Here is an 18,949-nt window from a genome sequence, read left to right as displayed (position 1 = left end):
TTAAGCCGAACTGGAGTGAAAAAGTTCTTCTTCTTCTTCTTAAAAGGTTTCTTCTTCTTCACATACATATAATATTCTGGCTGCCAGACCATGTGATCTATCACATTTAAATTTTGTAAATTTTGACTTCAACAGCATAAGCGGTTTCATGGAAAGTTTTTTTGTTTTTTTAAACTTTGATTCAATATGGCTGCCCAACCACATGGCCTTTGAGATTTAAAAAAAATGTCCACCGCCTCGGATTTGGAAGGAGTTCATGTGTGTGATGTTTTGTGTTGATTGGATAAGGTTCGTTTTTTTTATCCAATATGGCTGCCAAACAATGTGACCTATGACTTGATCGTTTTCAACATATATTCCCCAAGGCTCTTAGACCATATGTGTGGCGTTTCACGTCGATCGAGTGAGCCGTTTTGGAGAAGGTTTGCATTTTCAATCCAATATGGCTGCCGAATCATGTGACCAATGACATCATCAATACTAGAACGGCACTCAGTGGAGAGCATACCTCCGCCTGGTTGGCCATATCAATCAATGGTGAACAATCCCTTAAAAATTCTGCAAGCTGAATCGGATCCGGATCTTCACCAAAATTGAATCGATTCTTCTTTGTCACACACACAACCTGTCCAACAAGTTTCGTCCAAATCCATCCATAAACTTTTGAGATATTCTGCTATGCATCGTTTTTGGCCCGATCTCCCAATGGTGAAGAATCACTTGAAAAAATTAAATAATTATCATACCCGAATCCATATTGAGATCTTCACCAAAATCCAATCGAATCGTCCTTGTCAGACACCTAACCGGTCCACCAAGTTTCGTCCAAATCCGTCCACAACGTTTTGAAATACCCTGCTATGTATAGTTTTTGGCCCTATCTCCCAATGGTGAAGAATCAGTTAAAAAATTCTCGTAGCCGGATCCAAATCCGGATCTTCACCAAAATCTAAGCATTTCGTCCTTGTCACATACGCTACATCTCTGACAAATTTCGTCCGAATCCGTCCACAGGTTTTTGAGATATTTTGTTCACAGACAAAAAGACAGACAAACAGACAGGGGTGTAAACAAAACCTCGGAGTTTCAAACAAAAGCAAAGAAACAAAACAAAGGCGGAGACCTTTGGTGGCGCAGGTAATAATTCTCCCATACAATTTTTGCCTCGATGATGCTCAATACATTCCAAACTGATTGGATTCAGCGTTGTCCTTATGACCGGATTGAGCCTTGTATATGAAGGCACCGAAGATGTCATGATCAACATGTATTTTACTCCCCGTGGGGAGTTCTTGACAGTGTGGCAATTTTCAATTTTTTTCAAAGAGCGTTTTCAGAGATACAGAGGTGCAAAGTTTTTTTTGTTTGTTTTTTTTAAAGGCACCCGCACCTCGTGACCTATGATATCATTATTGTCATTAAAAAAATTATTCTACAGGAGGTGCTCCTTTGGTGAAAATTCCGTGGCAATCGCTCAAGCGGGTTGCAGAGAAAATGAATTTAAAAGAAAATAAACGTCCAAAAACGGGAGAATAAAAAATATTAATAAACTTAACAAAAACAATTAGGTTCCAGTGTTCTGTCATTGTGTTCATTGAAACTGTCATTCTGGTGTTTCACAGGCAGGGTGTTTCATCAATGTATGTGTCGTCCTGCGGATGTCGGTAAACCTGGTCATCCCGTTTGCCGGCATTAGTTGTTGGACATTAAATATCCCGTGGTGTCATTCGCGAATAGTTGGCAACCTATCACTGGCACCATGAACAAATTACAAATTTCTTATATAACTATTGCTGGGAAGGCAATGGCAAACCACCCAGTATGACCTTTACAAAAACCTGCTTACATTTTAAATTTATTTATGTGTAAATGTGCATGTATTTGTATCATGTATAAGGTTAAGTGGGATCCATAGCGATAATGTATGAAGTATTTAATAATGCTTTGTCTAAATGCGTTGTGGGACTAAAACATTTTTCCTAAACTCAGTTTTCTGACATTTCTTTTTATAGATCGAACCTGACACCTGCCCATGGGAGCCCTCCATATGGAGCTCCCCAAAGTGCGCTCCAACACATTGGTTGACTCCAGCAACTGAGATCCCTGGAAATGAAACCGCATGTCTGGATGATATGGATGTTCACCGTAAGTTGATTTTGATGCTGAATGTAAAATATGTTGAGAGAACAAGGAAATAGTAGTGATTCGTAAGTTGGGCCGACTGTTTCATTGCATTACCTTTTGTAATAATTTCTTCATTGCAGATATAACAACAGGTTGAGAATTACTTGTATAACTGTGATTTTTGTGATTTTAAATCATATTTGGCCTCGTTTTATTTTCACACTGAAATGTTGGAATCATAATTCTTTTCCACTCTAACAAGTGGCAACAACTTTCACCATGTTAAGCCTCAGAGGAATTTGGAGTGACGAACGGCTGATCTGCGTTTGTTTTGCTTAATTTGATTTCAAAGTCATCCAAGTAAAATTTTCTCTTTCTTTTGACCCATGCTTTGCTCATTGCAAACCCAAACCCTTCAGAATGTCTGGACTTTATTTCAATGCAAGACCAGGAAGAAGAGATGGTGGAGATTAACATCTACAAAATCGTCTTTCATGATTTCATGTTGTGTGCAATTCTTTGGCAATTCTATGGATTATTTTCTGATTTACAAAGTGGATAAAGAGACTGAAAAAGATGTGCACCAATAAAATGCACCACAAAATGAGGAAGACGAGATGCACTTGCAAGCTTGAAAGCAAAAGACCAACCCTATGGTCAAGTTCCTGGGGTAAGGTGCTGCAGGATATGCGGGCAAGAAGCTGACCCAATCATGGAGCATTACCATGATGCTCCCCTACGAGCACACTCTACAACGACAACGACACCCACACCCGACAACGAGCACACCCTACAACAATGACATGATGCTCCCCTACAACGAGCTGACCCAGTCATGGTGCTTTGCCTCAAGTTTAAGAGGGGCCAGGTGACGTGATGCTTCCTACAATGAGCTGCACAGAAACTGGCGGCAATGTGCCAGGCGGCTCTCCATCACGCATTTCTTCCACTCTGGTCCTTCCAGGTCAACAACATCATCACCCTGTCCTGCTTCTTTTTTTCTGACACGATGTTTTTCTGATGCCCTGGACTATCCTGAACATGAAATGGAATGTTAACATTGCATAAGGTGGGATGAACTTGTCATTTTGGCCTAATATTTAGAGGTACGCTCAAAACGGTCATTGCAGCAGTAATTTGTGCGGTAATTATGACAGTAATACATACAAATATAACAGTAATACATACAAATGTAACAGTAATACACACAAATATAACAGTAATACACACAAATATAACAGTAATACACACAAATATAACAGTAATACATACAAATGTAACAGTAATACATACAAATGTAACAGTAATACACACAAATATAACAGTAATACACACAAATATAACAGTAATACATACAAATGTAACAGTAATACACACAAATATAACAGTAATACATACAAATGTAACAGTAATACACACAAATATAACAGTAATACACACAAATATAACAGTAATACACACAAATATAACAGTAATACATACAAATGTAACAGTAATACACACAAATATAACAGTAATACACACAAATATAACAGTAATACATACAAATGTAACAGTAATACATACAAATGGAGCAGTAATACATACAAATGTAACAGTAATACATACAAATGTAACAGTAATACACACACATATAACAGTAATACACACAAATATAACAGTAATACATACAAATGTAACAGTAATACACACAAATATAACAGTAATACATACAAATGTAACAGTAATACACACAAATATAACAGTAATACACACAAATATAACAGTAATACACACAAATATAACAGTAATACATACAAATGTAACAGTAATACACACAAATATAACAGTAATACATACAAATGTAACAGTAATACATACAAATGTAACAGTAATACACAAATATAACAGTAATACATACAAATGTAACAGTAATACACACAAATATGACAGTGATACATACAAATATAACAGTAATACACACAAATATAACTGTAATACACACAAATGTAACAGTAATACACACAAATATAACAGTAATACATACAAATATAACAGTAATACATACAAATGTAACAGTAATACATACAAATGTAACAGTAATACACACACATATAACAGTAATACATACAAATATAACAGTAATACATACAAATGTAACACTAATACACACAAATGTAACACTAATACATACAAATGTAACAGTAATACATACAAATATAACAGTAATACATGCAAATATAACAGTAATACAGACAAATGTAACAGTAATACAAACAAATATAACAGTAATACATACAAATGGAGCAGTAATACATACAAATGGAGCAGTAATACACACAAATATAACAGTAATACATACAAATGGAGCAGTAATGCATACCAATGTAACAGTAATACATACAAATGTAACAGTAATACATACAAATATCATAGCAGTAATTTGTGTGGTCATTATGACATTAATACATACAAATGAGGTACCACATGAAAGCTTAGCTTCTGCTGGTTCTTCTGAAATCAATATTGTCATATTTCAGAAATACTTCATGTTAGTTATTGGATTAAATATGCCCGCACCTCGTGCACAGATCTGGCGCATTACAAAAATGGTCAACTTTCTACATTTACTTTTGTTTGAAATGCATATGTGGGACTATATTCATGCACGTCAGATATTAAAATACACTGTGTCAATATACCTAACATTTGATACCATAACTTGATTCTATGACATAAACTGACAAAGTTATGGCAAGTTAAAAAATAGCACTCGTTAATAGAAGAAAGCAGAGCAGGGAGCACACATTCATGGGATTTAATACATCAACAACTCATGTACCAATTGAATATTTTATGTTTCTCTGATGTAACATATCGTCATAAAGATTACGAATGTCACGAAGCATGAAACTAGACTGACATAATGTATGCACATTAACAAATGAACAAGCTACCACCACACGAGGTTTACTGGGTAATGTATTCAATATAACGAGTGGGCACACGGTTCATTCACTGGTGAATATTGTCAACCTTGATCACTGTCATTTCTGCCTCCACCAAACCGATATGGGATATCTGGCAGTTCTGTATCCGACTCATCTGTCTCCACATCTTCAGAATATAGTGGTTTGTCGATGATATTGATGAACTGTTGTGGCAGAACATTTCCTACATACCCCAGTGGCTCTAGCTTACCATCTGTCAACTCCCATCCATGGACAATGGTTACATCTGAAATATCGCGTTTAGCAATGTGGGCCCTCTTCCAGATTCCAGGTCGTACGAAGTCGTCACAGAAACAGGAAACATCCTGAGGCGGAATCGCCGCCACATCCGACACGCTCAACAGACCCAGCCAAGGCGGCCAGAGCCCGAGATGTTCCAGACTTCCCTCGACGATACCGATGTTGACCGTGCCATTGCCAAGGGACAAATGGGTGCTGACGAGGAGACACCATCATCTCCACGTACCCAAGCGCCTACCACACCACCAGCATCCCAAACTCGATCTGGCCGCACGGTCAGACGGCCTGTCAGGCTGGATATTTGATTAATAGTGGTCTCGCTAATGTAAATATGTGGGTGGATAGCCTTCCTGAACTGCATTGCAATTCTCCCGGTAATACTGTGATTTTCTTTTTTGTTTTGTTTCTCTCTCACCTTATGTTTCCAGCCCATTTGATGCTCTGTATGAACTTGTCTATTATTATTATTGTTATTTTTTTATTTATTTATTTTTTGGAGAAAGGGGGATGTCATATGAATATGTGAGCGGGGGGGGGGGGGCGTGGCCGATGCGAAGGAGGGCGGGGGGCTGGCAGACCTGATGTGAGATACGAGGCCGAGTGACGTGGCTTGCTCTGCTGTTCATTAAACTGCTCATCTCCTAAGTTGAGACTTGGATTCATCTTATTACAAACAGTATCTTTAGAATTTCAATAAAAGCCACATCACTGTTCATATCGGTCAATATTATTCCATCGTGTTTCAAATCGTGATCGATACACTATGATCGTGATGATCGTGATCGTGAATCGTGATCGATAATCGTGTTCACAATCGCTATGTCATATGTACTCCCGATACGTGTACCAAATTCCCGAAACGTGTAACTACCAAATCAACAGTTAAAAGGATTTTGAGCCGATAGGTGTTACGGCCTTGGCAAGATCGATGGAGACAGCGATCTGTTAGATCTGATCCTCCATGCCGAAGTGCAGATCCTCCTTCATGCCACATCCGATCGATGCAGCCGTGCAGCGATCGGTGCAGTCGTTTTTGCGGCACACGGTGCAGCGATCGGTGCAAACGTGGACTCCCACACTGCCACGTCCAGCTGATACTTGCTCCCGCATGACGTTATTTTCCCGGGTGCCGCACAAACGGCTGCACCGATCGAGATTTAACGGATGGTTATGTAAATCGTTTAAAAGAAAAAAAGCCTTCAATTTCCGATATTTAGCCTTTTCATTTGGGCCTCCCAATTGAAGCCCCGCCCATAGGGGCGGGGCCCATAGGGCGGGTACTGTTGCTCGACGTAAGAAGACGTCACAATGAATGTCATGCAAAAGCGAATGTGATGCGGGAGTCCGAACGTGAGAATGCTGGAGACTAAAGCTGAAATTGGGAAAACTAAATAGCCTATTTTACGCCTGGGGATCCCACAATTATCCATCCAAAATATCTTTGCGATCGATTCAGCAGTTTTTACGGTACCTTCGAATGGACAGACAGACATTTGGTGAATTACAGTAAGATAGCAGGCGTTTGCTAAATCTAATCAATATGAGAAACGGTATTTAAAGAGGCTTGGCATTAGTATATGTGAAGAAGAAGGTGAAGGAGGAAGAGTTTTTTTATTTTAATGTAAATGAGTATGAGTTGTCTGATTTGGATTCGTGGAGATTAGTGGAGGTTTGGAATCACAGGTGTACGACACTGCGATGGGCTCCCCGATGTCTGCGGTAGTTGCCAACATGGTGATGGAAGAGCTTGAGACACGCACCATCCCATCCCTCCCAACACAGCCACGTGTCTGGTACCGCTATGCCGATGACACTTTTGTCATCTGCCCCAGCCTGGCTGTTAACTTAATACAATCCAGGAGGGCATCAGTGAAACGTTTGCTTCCATCAAATTTACCTGTGAGGAAGAACAGGGTGGTTCGCTTCCGTTTCTGGACGTCATGGTGAGTAGGAACCCAAATGGAAGCTTAAGTACCGCAGTGTATAGGCAACCCACCCAGACCGAGCGTTACCTCGATTTTACGTCTTGCCATCCACCGCACTCCAAAAGAGCTGTGGTGAATACACAAAAAAGGGCAAGGAATACACCATCCACCTTGAACGGCAAAAGGAGAGAGATCAAGAATATCAAATGTGTATTCAAAGCCAATGGCTACCCAGACAATCTCTGCCCAAAAAATGAAATGGTCGAACCCAGGACGTGCCACAGGAACCACCTAAGGGCTTCTGCATGCTACCATATGTGCCACGAGTAGCCAAAAGGATTGGCAGGATTTTGAGACCGGTCGGGGTGAGGGTTAACTTCCAACCTATATACACCTTGAGACGTGCACTGACCAAGGTCAAAGACAAAAGAATGACTGCACAGGTGTGGTATACACCATTCCATGTGACAGGTGGAGAATACATAGACGAGACGGGAAGAACCTTAGGCCAGAGCATTAATGAACACCAAAAGGCCTTTGCGTGTAATCACCCAGAAAGATCTGCTGTCGCCAAGCATGGAATAAGGGCGGGCCATGTTCCCCTGTGGGACAATGTGAATGTGCTGTCGGCATCCACGAACCGGGCCAGGAGGCGAATACTGGAGACATGGCACACTGGCCAAACGATGGGACCGTTGAGAGAGGAGACTGTGGTGTTACCACAGGCATACAGACCTCTCATGCATAATTTATACACCACATAGACACCGATGCTGGGAGGAGTACAAGGACAAAGTGGGACATAACCAACACAAGCAACAAGGAATACAAAACACAATACACCGTTCAAACACGCACAAAACACTTGCAACACAAGCCTATCACGGGTAAATGGTCACGAGGTCTCACAACTGAGCTTGGTGATTTGTTGACAGAATAGGCCCACCCCTTCCCCCAGGTATATCTGGGAGGAAGTAAACAAGGGAATTTCTCTTGATAAAGGCTAGTGGAAGCCCAGTGCACACTGGGTTGCTGGTCGAAACGTTAAGTTTTTTCAACAAAACTACAGGTTGGAGAACGATAACGCGGACGATAACATTGACGTATTGGATGTATATATATATTGTTACGGAACCCAACGTCGGCCTCTGTTCCCCTTACCGAGGGGGGATTAATCCCCTCATCTCTGACTGACCGACGGGGTCCCTGACGCTGCCCAGCTACCTCCGGAAAGGCAGGTGCACAGCCTCGTTCGTGCCACGGACAGATGTTAATTGCCGAGCAGTTTTAGCAACTGCGGCACGAACTACTAACAGAAACTAACCCGATTCCGAAACGTTGGCCAAATCGTGCCACAGGTATTCAATTGGGAAAAGACAAGGATGAAACGGATGTAAAGGAAAGAAGGCAGAGTAAGGAGGAACAAATATAATTTATTACCAACTAATTATGTACAAGTCAAAAGTAACCAAGGAGAAGGAAGGATACGAAAATAAAGACAGAAAGAATGGAAGGAGACACAGTGCAAATTAGCTTACCTACTACAGTCTTACTTAACCCCAAGGACAAGACACACAGAACAAACTCACGTACACAGAAGGATGGAATGGAGGCAGGAACGAAGGACTGGAAGGAGAGAAGAAGGTTCAGCTGGACGCTGGCTGGGGCTTGATCCCGCACGGGACGTCGGCCTGGACCTCGACGGCCACCGATGCCACCGATCCTGGTTCCCGCGTGGTAACGGGTCGAAGCTGCCTGGTGGAGCCAACGCTGCCTGGTGGAGTCAACGCTGCCTGGTGGAGTCAAAGCTGCCTGGTGGAGTCAAAGCTGCGTGGTACTGCTCGTGGGGCTCTGTCACTTCCTTCCTCTGGACTCATCTGCCGCATCTCTCTCTCTCTCTCCGACTCCCTCAAAGGCTTCCGCACGCGCTTTTATAGCGCGCCTCCAGATCAACCCGCGCCACGCCCGCGCTGGTCTCTCACTGGTCCTGATTGGCGGGTCGGGGCTCGCTGGCTCCACCTTGTGATGACGATCAGCGGCCAACGCCCTGGATTCGGTGGCTCCTCCCCCTTCTTCTCCGATCTCACCGCGTGTTCAATGGAGGTTTTGCGGCGAAAACCACAAAGCAGCAGCGGCGAATGCAGAAAACCGCACGCAGAACCCGCCCAATGCAGTTGGCAATTGATGACAAAAGGGGACTTCAAAGGGAATCTACCTTATTTGAATTCGGTGCAATGGAGTGTCAATTAATGGAAGACAAAGCCTTAATCTAATACACATAATAAGGAGATAACTACTGAACAAGGAGATCTATGATTTGCTATGTGATTGTATATGGAATAACTAAGGGGACGACCTTTGACCTTTCTACACAAAATGGAGGAAGGAGGGTGATATTTTACAACGATCTTCATTACACTTACAACCATTAAAAAAACACAACACCATTCTCAAATCCACAACACTGCACCCTCCTCCTCTTAGGCACATCCCGGGCCTATTACTTTTACCTTTCGTGTGGCACGTAGGTGTAGTTCCCTCTACATTTAACCTGACCCTGAGTGTGACAGTTTTAAAACACAAATAAGTATGTCCCGCTGCTGCATTGCACCCTATCTTACAGATTTACGCCCACAGCTAACCGAATTGCGGAACTGTCTTCAAACTAAACACTTATGGTGGGGGCGCATTATGTACAATGATGCTACTTGTATTTACAAAACGCAACCCAGGACCTGTGATTGTTCTTTTGGGGGGGAAGACAGCCTGCGCTGCATCGACACACCAGAAAGCACCAAAACGCACCAAAGCACCATCAAGCACCAATCGTCACCACAGTTCAATATTTAAAAAACCCAACAAACCCCTGGTGCCAGTCTTCCTCTTCGGCTCCCTCTGCTGGCCATTGTCGTTCTTCCAGATGTTGTCTTTCTTCTTTGCTGGCGGCCTATTTGGACATAATAAAATGACATGCACAAAACGTGTCCACTGTTCTTTTTATTTATGGCCCACAGGGCCGACTATGAGTGGTTCACCTGTATGGCATAGGTGCCATGTTACAAAGGTCCGCCAGCAAGATCTCGGGCCATCATGGCCGGTTCCAGCAGAGGGGCCATGCCCCCACAATCCCTCTAACCAAATTTGCCATCACCCAATTCATCATCAATCCTCATAAGGAGGGAGAGATGGAACAACAAAGCACAATGTCACACCCACGTCATGATGCGTCTCACATTTCAACCATTTGCACAAAAAAAACAAAAAAAAAAACCTGGCATGGTGTGGAGGTCTGTCACCTCAGGTGAGTGGATGCGGATGGTGCGAGGTGATTTCAATCCCAACTATCTTCTAAATGACATTAACACACTTTACACTACCCAGGGTCTTTCCCTGCCAAACCATTGGCAATCTTACTCCCTATGCGGTTTTAAGAACCAAATTCCCATTGCCCAAACTGTGGTGCTTCATCAATTTGGGGTCTCACTCCCCCGCTTCAACTCCCTGTGCCCTTGCACAATTTCAGGACTGGGTCGTGTGGCTCTCCCAGCAGGTCTACCCACCTGCACACCTCCACCACTGCAGTTGCCTCCGAGCTTACCTGCTCCTTATCCTAACCTATCTACTGGGGAAGGCCCTCTGGTGCTCTCCCCACTCGGTGCCCTCTCTGGCACTGGGCTACCCGGGTCCATCCTCCGGATCCTCGGGCCCCATCCACAACTCTACCGGCTCCCAGAGCCCACCTGCGGCCTCACCTGGCCGACATCCTCACAGTGGTGGAGTGCCCATTCAACTACACATACTAACAGGCCACACGCCCAGCCATTTCCACGTCACTAATGCACCCATCCAAACACCATTCTTCCACCACGCACCACAGATGCCAATATCCAACCACAATTTACCTGTACCCTCTACCTAACACTTACACTACCCTCCCCGGGTATTCGTGATGGGGTCCATCCTCCTTTCCCCCATTCACACCTTCGCACCATCCACTCCACTCCACAGTTTCCACCATACTCCCTCCACGACCATCCATTCCATACTCCATACTCCCTACCATTTATTCCATACAACTGTAGTTGCACACCTGTGCAATCACTCCTACTGGTGCTTCCTGCACCCTCCTTCCTCCCTGGACCACTTGGTCAACACGACACACATCACCATCACTCAGTCATACACTGCTCCATACACTTCCGATCCTCAAACACTCGGCATCATCTGATCTAACGACTCCCCTCTGAAACTCGCGCTTCCCAGTCGCCCCATTAAACTATTGCACTCCCTCGTCATTATAATCCAACTACCCTCTCGATGTCCCCACTACCTGTCCAAAGTCGCTACTTAAACTTACAGTTACCTATGTCAGCTTCTCTGGATCCCTATCATTTTATCCTAACCCTCCCGGGCTAGTTTTCACTGCCATAAACCCCATAAAACTATTGCTCCTTTGCCCCCTCTGTGTGAGATGGCAAAGTTGCCATCCCACAACATTGGGTATCTTCTACTACCAATTTGGCCCATCCAATTTCAGCCAATCAAAAATTTGCCAATCACTCTACCAATCATCTGCCAATCATCAAATTTTGCTAATCAAATTCACTATTTTCAATTTCGGATCCAACACACTATCATCATTACAGTCCGCTTTATCTGAGCCTCGGTGCGTGGTTACATCATTAAAACTCGGCTTCGCAAAGCCGAGCAATGAATTCGGGTGGTTTGGTCGCCTGCTGGTTGAATCCTTCCTTCATTCGGTTCAAGGGGGTGGGGGGGGGGGGCTTGGTCGGGCCGAGATTCCACGCACCATCTCGGCGCGGATCCTTGCGGCCTCCGGCCCGATGGCTCGATCTCGCCCGGTCGGAACCCCGTCCCCGCCACCAGGGGACACATGGTCCGCTTCCTCCTACTCGCCCTTGAACCGGACCGGTCGCCTCGCCCGACAAGGCCCGGACTCGACCGTGCAGGGCGGGGCCAAGTCCGAATCGGCAACGACGCTTCGAAGAGAAGCGACGCAACACCGACCCGTGCCGGGCCTCGCATCCAGCAAAGCGCACCGCGCCCCGAGTGCTCGCATCGGCTATCCGTCGCCCTAAACGCTGCCCCAGTCAACGTCGATGCTTCACTCGCATGCCCACACGCACACGCGACCCTTTTGACACTCACAAAACCCAGCATCTCGGCGCCTCCAGTGCATCCCACACACTCCGTCCATGCCACCTCTGCACTCCCTGTTACACACCACACCTCTCGCGCACACTCGCCGTTCGCACACTTCCTTAACACACCTCGCGTACCGTCTTGCGCACTCTCCTCACTCGGTACGTACTCCGTACCACTCACCATGGGCGTGCACTCTTGCATCCACCCACTAACGCGCTCCGATGGGCTCTCCCACACCCGCACCACAACCAACTCAGGTGTGCTTCCTCGCACACATTCCACCACCACCTTACTCTCCATGTCACACTCATTTTCGCACGTACACTCCGTATCGCTCTCACTCCCTGTGTCACACTCTGTGCACCCCGACGTGCATTCTCGCTCGCACTCGGTATCACTCCCACACTTTATAACACGCTCTCGCTTTGACGCACACTTTTTTTTCACACGCGCGCCATTTCCACTCACACGGGACCCTTCACCAACGCCCGGGTGCCATATCGATCCCAATCGCGCGACAATTCTCTTCGCGCCAGACATCCTCTTACAAAATCTCCCGGCACCACATACAGCCCGTCTCACCTTCGGGGTTCTTCTTCCTCCCTGCACCAACACCTGCAAATCTTCATTTGGGTTAAGCACAGCATCGTGATGTGAGCAGGGACTTTGCACATATTCCATCTTTTCCTCCCGCGAGTGCTTTTCTAAGTCCCCGGTTCTCTCCAATTCCAACTTTTGCTTTTTCTTTATTCACCTCGACGACCGTTGGCTTCAATAAAATTCCCTCTACCTCAGCGGTCGCCGGCTTTTCCATACCCCGGGTCGCGATCTCTATACCCGTCATTTTACCCGTGCTTTGCTCCACTTCGCCCAACCAGTGCTCCTCGAGTCGCGTTACCTCCTCGTGCACCGATGTGCCCCCCCGCCCAACCTGCGGTCAACCCCCCTCTCGGCTTCCCTTACCTCGTATGCGGCTCTGTCCCTCACCATTCCCTCTCTATCGGCCCTCATTTCATTCGTTATTGCTTCAATTTGGCCTCCCAATCGCTCACTATTCCTTTCAATTAGGCTTCCCATTTGCTCACCCTGAGCCCTCATCTCGTCCCTCTGCAGGTTGAGGGACGCCTGCATTTGCGCCATAAATTGCTCCATGAGGGCCTGCATTTGGACCACCCCCATTGGTGCAGCGGGCGCGGCTACCGCGCGCTCGTGCGAGGCACCATTTTGTGCGCCTGAAACCTCGTGCGCGAGGGCGCCATCTTGCGCGCCTGATACCCCCGCAACAACTTCACCATTGCTCCCTTCCTCCATTTCCTCCCTGTGGTCCTGGGTTACCCCTAACCCCTCTTCTAATTCCCCCACCGGCATCCCGTCGCCTTGACCATCCATGGCACGATTTTAAATTTAGGATCTTATAAAATTGTGGGCCACTCGTAATTTGAGCGCGCTAAGCACGCTTCAGGTCCGAATCTCGCTCCTGGCACCAATTGTTACGGAACCCAACATCGGCCTCTGTTCCCCTTACCGAGGGGGGATTAATCCCCTCATCTCTGACTGACCGACGGGGTCCCTGACGCTGCCCAGCTACCTCCGGAAAGGCAGGTGCACAGCCCCGTTCGTACCGCGGACAGATGTTAATTGCTGAGCGGTTTTAGCAACCGTGGCACGAACTATTAACAGAAACTACCCCCGATTCCTTGAACGTTGGCCAAATCGTGCCACAGGTTTTCAATGGGGAAAAGACAAAGACGAAGGATGTGAAGAAGAGGAAGACAGCAGTATGAAATACGAATATGATTTATTTCTACCTATTATGTACACCATGAAAAGTAACCAAGGAGGAGGAAAGATAATAAAATAAAATACAGAAAAAGAAGAGACACAGTGCAAATTAGCTTACCTACTACAGTCTTACTTAACCCCAAGGACAAGACACACAGAACAAACACGTACACAGAAGGATGGAATGGAGGCAGGAACGAAGGACTGGAAGGAGAGAGGAAGGTTCAGCTGGACGCTGGCTGGGGCTTGATCCCGCACGGGATGTCGGCCTGGACCTCGACGGCCACCGATGCCACCGATCCTGGTTCTCGTGTGGTAACGGGTCGAAGCTGCCTGGTGGAGCCAACGCTGCCTGGTGGAGTCAACGCTGCCTGGTGGAGTCAAAGCTGCCTGGTGGAGTCAAAGCTGCGTGGTACTGCTCGTGGGGCTCTGTCACTTCCTTCCTCTGGACTCATCTGCCGCATCTCTCTCTCTCTCCGACTCCCCCAAAGGCTTCCGCGCGCGCTTTTATAGCGCACCTCCAGATCAACCCGTGCCACGCCCGCGCTGGTCTCTCACCGGTCCTGATTGGCGGGTCGGGGCTCGCTGGCTCCACCTTGTGATGACGATCGGCAGCCAACGCCCTGGATTCGGCGGCTCCTCCCCCTTCTTCTCCGATCTGACCACGTGTTCAATGGAGGTTTTGTGGCGAAAACCACAAAGCAGCAGCGGCGAATGCAGAAAACCGCACGCAGAACCCGCCCAATGCAGTTGGCAATTGATGACAAAAGGGTAATGCGAAGGGAATCTACCTTATTTGAATTCGGTGCAATGGAGTGTCAATTAATGGAAGCAAAGCCTTAATCTAATACACATAATAAGGAGATAACTACTGAACAAGGAGATCTATGATTTGCTACGTGATTGTATATGGAATAACTAAGGGGACGACCTTTGACCTTTATACACAAAATGGAGGAAGGAGGGTGATATTTTACAACGATCTTCATTACACTTACAACCATAATAAAAACACAACACCATTCTCAAATCCACAACAATATATATATATTGTTACTGATCGCGGTTTAGATGTTACTTTGCCGAGCGAAGGCTCCGCGACCGAACAGTTATTCCCCGATTAGAACCCGATTCCACCCAAACGTTGGCCGGATCGCACCGCGGCTGCTCAATGAGGGAAAAGACTAAAACGACGAATGCAAAGAGGAAGATGAAGGCAAAGAAAGGTTTGGAAATACTACTGAATTTATTTACTATTTACACACATAAGCAAAAAGCAAGCAGTCACGTTTATTTACAACACATAAGACGCAGGTGACACAGTGCAAATACTAGCTTATCCAGACTTAATTAAATACCCAGGGACAAGACACACAGAACAAACTCACGTACACAAGAAGGGTGGAGGAAAGGAATGAATGCTGGAAGGAGGAATGGGAAGGTTCAGCTGGGGCAGATGGTTCGGGCTTGATCCCGCATGGGACGTCGGCTGGACCTCGACGGCCACCGATGCCACCGCTATCTGGTCGCCGCGGGGTAACGGGTTGAAGCTGCCTGGTGGAGTCAACGCTGCTTGTGGAGCCAAAGCTGCTTCTCTGGCTCACCTCAGGGCGCGTCTGCCGTCTCTGGCGCAACTGCTGGTAATTGACCTTCAACCTTCTCTCTCTTGGCCCTGGTGTCTCCTCACCACCGACAACTCAACGCAACCAACGCAACCACTGACCACTCGACGCCACCACTTCTCACCACCGACTTCTTACCACAACCAACGCAACCACTGACCCTCCACTGACGACCAACTCACTTGCTTCTTGCGTGCGTGCCTTTTATAGCGCCTCCAGCGATCAAGCCGCCGGCCTTCAGGACCCGCCCATCGGTGTGCTCACCTCGGCCCTGGTTGGTCACGCGACCCTCTCGCTCCGCCCTTGATGACGACGGGCGGGCACGCCCCTCTTCCCCGACCCGAGCACTTGTTCAATGGTGGTTTTGGAGGGGAGGTAATTGGCAATCGAGGCTCGGCAATGACGAGAGGGGATGTAATTGGCAATCGAGGCTTGGCAATGACGAGAGGGGATGTGAAAGGAAATGGAGATTTTGGGGATGGGAATGAAAGGGGATCTATTCTCTTTCACTGGTGCAATGGAGTACTTCAATTAATGGGAGACACAGCCTTACCCTAAAACACAGAATAAGAGATAACTATCAAACAGGGGTATTCTATTATTTGGCTGACGTGTATGCTTGTGGACTAATTATGGGATGCCCTTTCACCTTTACACAGCTCCGGAGGCAGGGGGCGCAGAATAAACAATAATAATAATTTACACAATCAAAAAAATATACAGTCCTCATATCCGCAACACTGCACCCTCCTCCTCTTAGGCACGTCCCGGGCCTACAACGTCCTGGGTGTTGTGAGGACTCCATCTCCATCCCGAGCTTGGGTGTTGTGAAAACGTTTTTAGGCTAAGAACATATTTGTATATCTCAGAGGATGAGTTGTTCATTTCTGAAGTAAATTTACAATAAAATGTTCAAATAAAAGTTAACTTTATTGATCCGATCTGCCAGAAACTCAATTTTAACTAATTGAGATTTTGGTGATGATTTTTCGATCCAAAACCACACTCCCTGAACGAGACTGTTATCAGCACTTGTACCCTTTTGGGTCGGACCTGCATTCTCAACCTGACAAATGCATCACAGAAGGGATTATGAGTTTACCCATCTTGGTGTTGTTGATACATCCTGCCAGTGCTCACGTGTGGATGATTCCAATAAAATATCACTCGTCCAATCCTACCCAGAACACCACTAATCTCATACCAAACGAATATTGACAAAATGTTCCTCTGAGTGCCCCCTCATCCTCAACACTGGTCACCATTTCAGTGAAATATCTTTGATTAACTCTCAATTCTTGTTCTCTTGTGTCCATCACACAGGAAACTGTTCCATCTGTTCCTCAGAAGATTAAAGGGGTTTTCAGCAATTTGTATAATAGCATTTATAACATCGTTCCGACCTCCTTTCTGAAGGTATGATCACACACACACTTTAATCCCAGAGGATATAAATACCACCATGACATACATGCAAGCCAACTGAACATGTACACACTTCATAACAGGCCAGGACAACCACATATGCAGTAACATAGCACCTCGCAGAACCACATCCGCAACCACACACACCATGCAGAACATATCCATGACTGTTGAGAGATAACTGATCATCTGTGGCCACTTTGGTGAAATATCTCATTAATTCTCAATTATTGTTTTCTTCTGTCCATCACACATGTTTTCATGTCCATTTTCATGTCTCTCAGAAGCCCAAAGGTGACATCCTTCTGACCTCCTTTCTGAAGGTATGATCGCAAAAACATCACTCAAGAAACACACGCTTTAATCCCAGAGGATACAAATGATACCAGGACAGATCCGCACATCAAACCAAGTGTGTCGACACTTTGTAACATGCCAGTAACATGCCAGGACATGTCATTTGTAACATGTCTCCCACTGTTGGGAAAAGTAAACTCTTTCCTTGCTCTCCAGTGTAAAGGATCCAGAGGGGTCTGTTTGTTCTGACCCTTCTGGACTGAACCACCATTGGCCATTTTGGTTCTGTGTGGTGGTTGTTGTGTGTTTCCGGGAAGTTTTTGTTGTCCACATTTACCACAAGTGTACGTCGTGGCGTCCTGACTTAACACACTCAAACATGGCGTCCTAGCTCAAGACGGTTGAACACACGGTTAGTTTCCTGCAGTAGAACCATCAAGCAACTCATGGGCCGAAATTACACGTGTGGGTTTTGCGAGATTGTGTGATGTCTAGAACAGGTTTACTTATTTCATTGGATGAGTTGTTCATCTTAAAATTCATCATAAAAAAATTTATTTCATCATAAAATTAAAATGTTCCTCCAGAGGTTAAATTTAGCGATCTGATCTGCCCGAAATTTATGGAGATCTTGGTGATAAACATTAGATCCAAGACCAGACTCGTCCCCGGGGTGGTCCCTCATCATCCCTTGTACCATTTAGGGTCAAACCTGCATTCTCAACCTCTTATAACGAAACAGAAGTAAAGCAGCAGAGGTTGGGAGTGCAGAGCACAATGTAAAAGATACAGGTGATGTGATGAAGATGGCTAATGGACATCAAAAGGCAAATTCGGAAAAGTATCACCGCTCAAAAAACGCTTGAGCGAATGTAGAAAAATAAATGTTTCTCCGGCTTGGGAGAGGATGTTTGGTGGAGCATCTTACAGACCTCATTTGCTCCTTGTGGACCCTACTTGTTCCTCAGGATCCCCATCATTTTGACTCGTTTTGGTGAGTATAGCATTAAATCACTATGACTGGTGTTGTCCAGCTTGGATTTAAGTCACCGTGACCAGTTTTGCTTCGTTTGGGTTGAAATCACGTGAACGAAAATGGACAGTTTTTGTTGAAATCACTTTGACCAGTATGGGTTAGTTTGGGTTGAAATGACGATTACGAGTATTGGTAAGTTTGGGTTAAAATCACTTTGACAGGTGTTATTAATTATAATAACTAGAACTTCCACTTTATAACTGTTGGTAGTGATGGTCGGGTGCAAAGACGTCCCACTTTGATCAGACACGTGACCAATGAAGTCCTCTTTAAAAAAAAAAAAACTATTCAGAATTGGGTATTAAAAATGAAATTTAAAGGAATTCAAACAATACTCAGATT

The sequence above is a fragment of the Myxine glutinosa genome, chromosome 3 (genome assembly GCF_964187855.1).
Source record: "Myxine glutinosa chromosome 3, kmMyxGlut1.1, whole genome shotgun sequence".
NCBI classification, from domain to species: Eukaryota; Metazoa; Chordata; class Myxini; order Myxiniformes; family Myxinidae; genus Myxine; species Myxine glutinosa.
Note: the sequence above shows the minus strand (reverse complement) of the source record.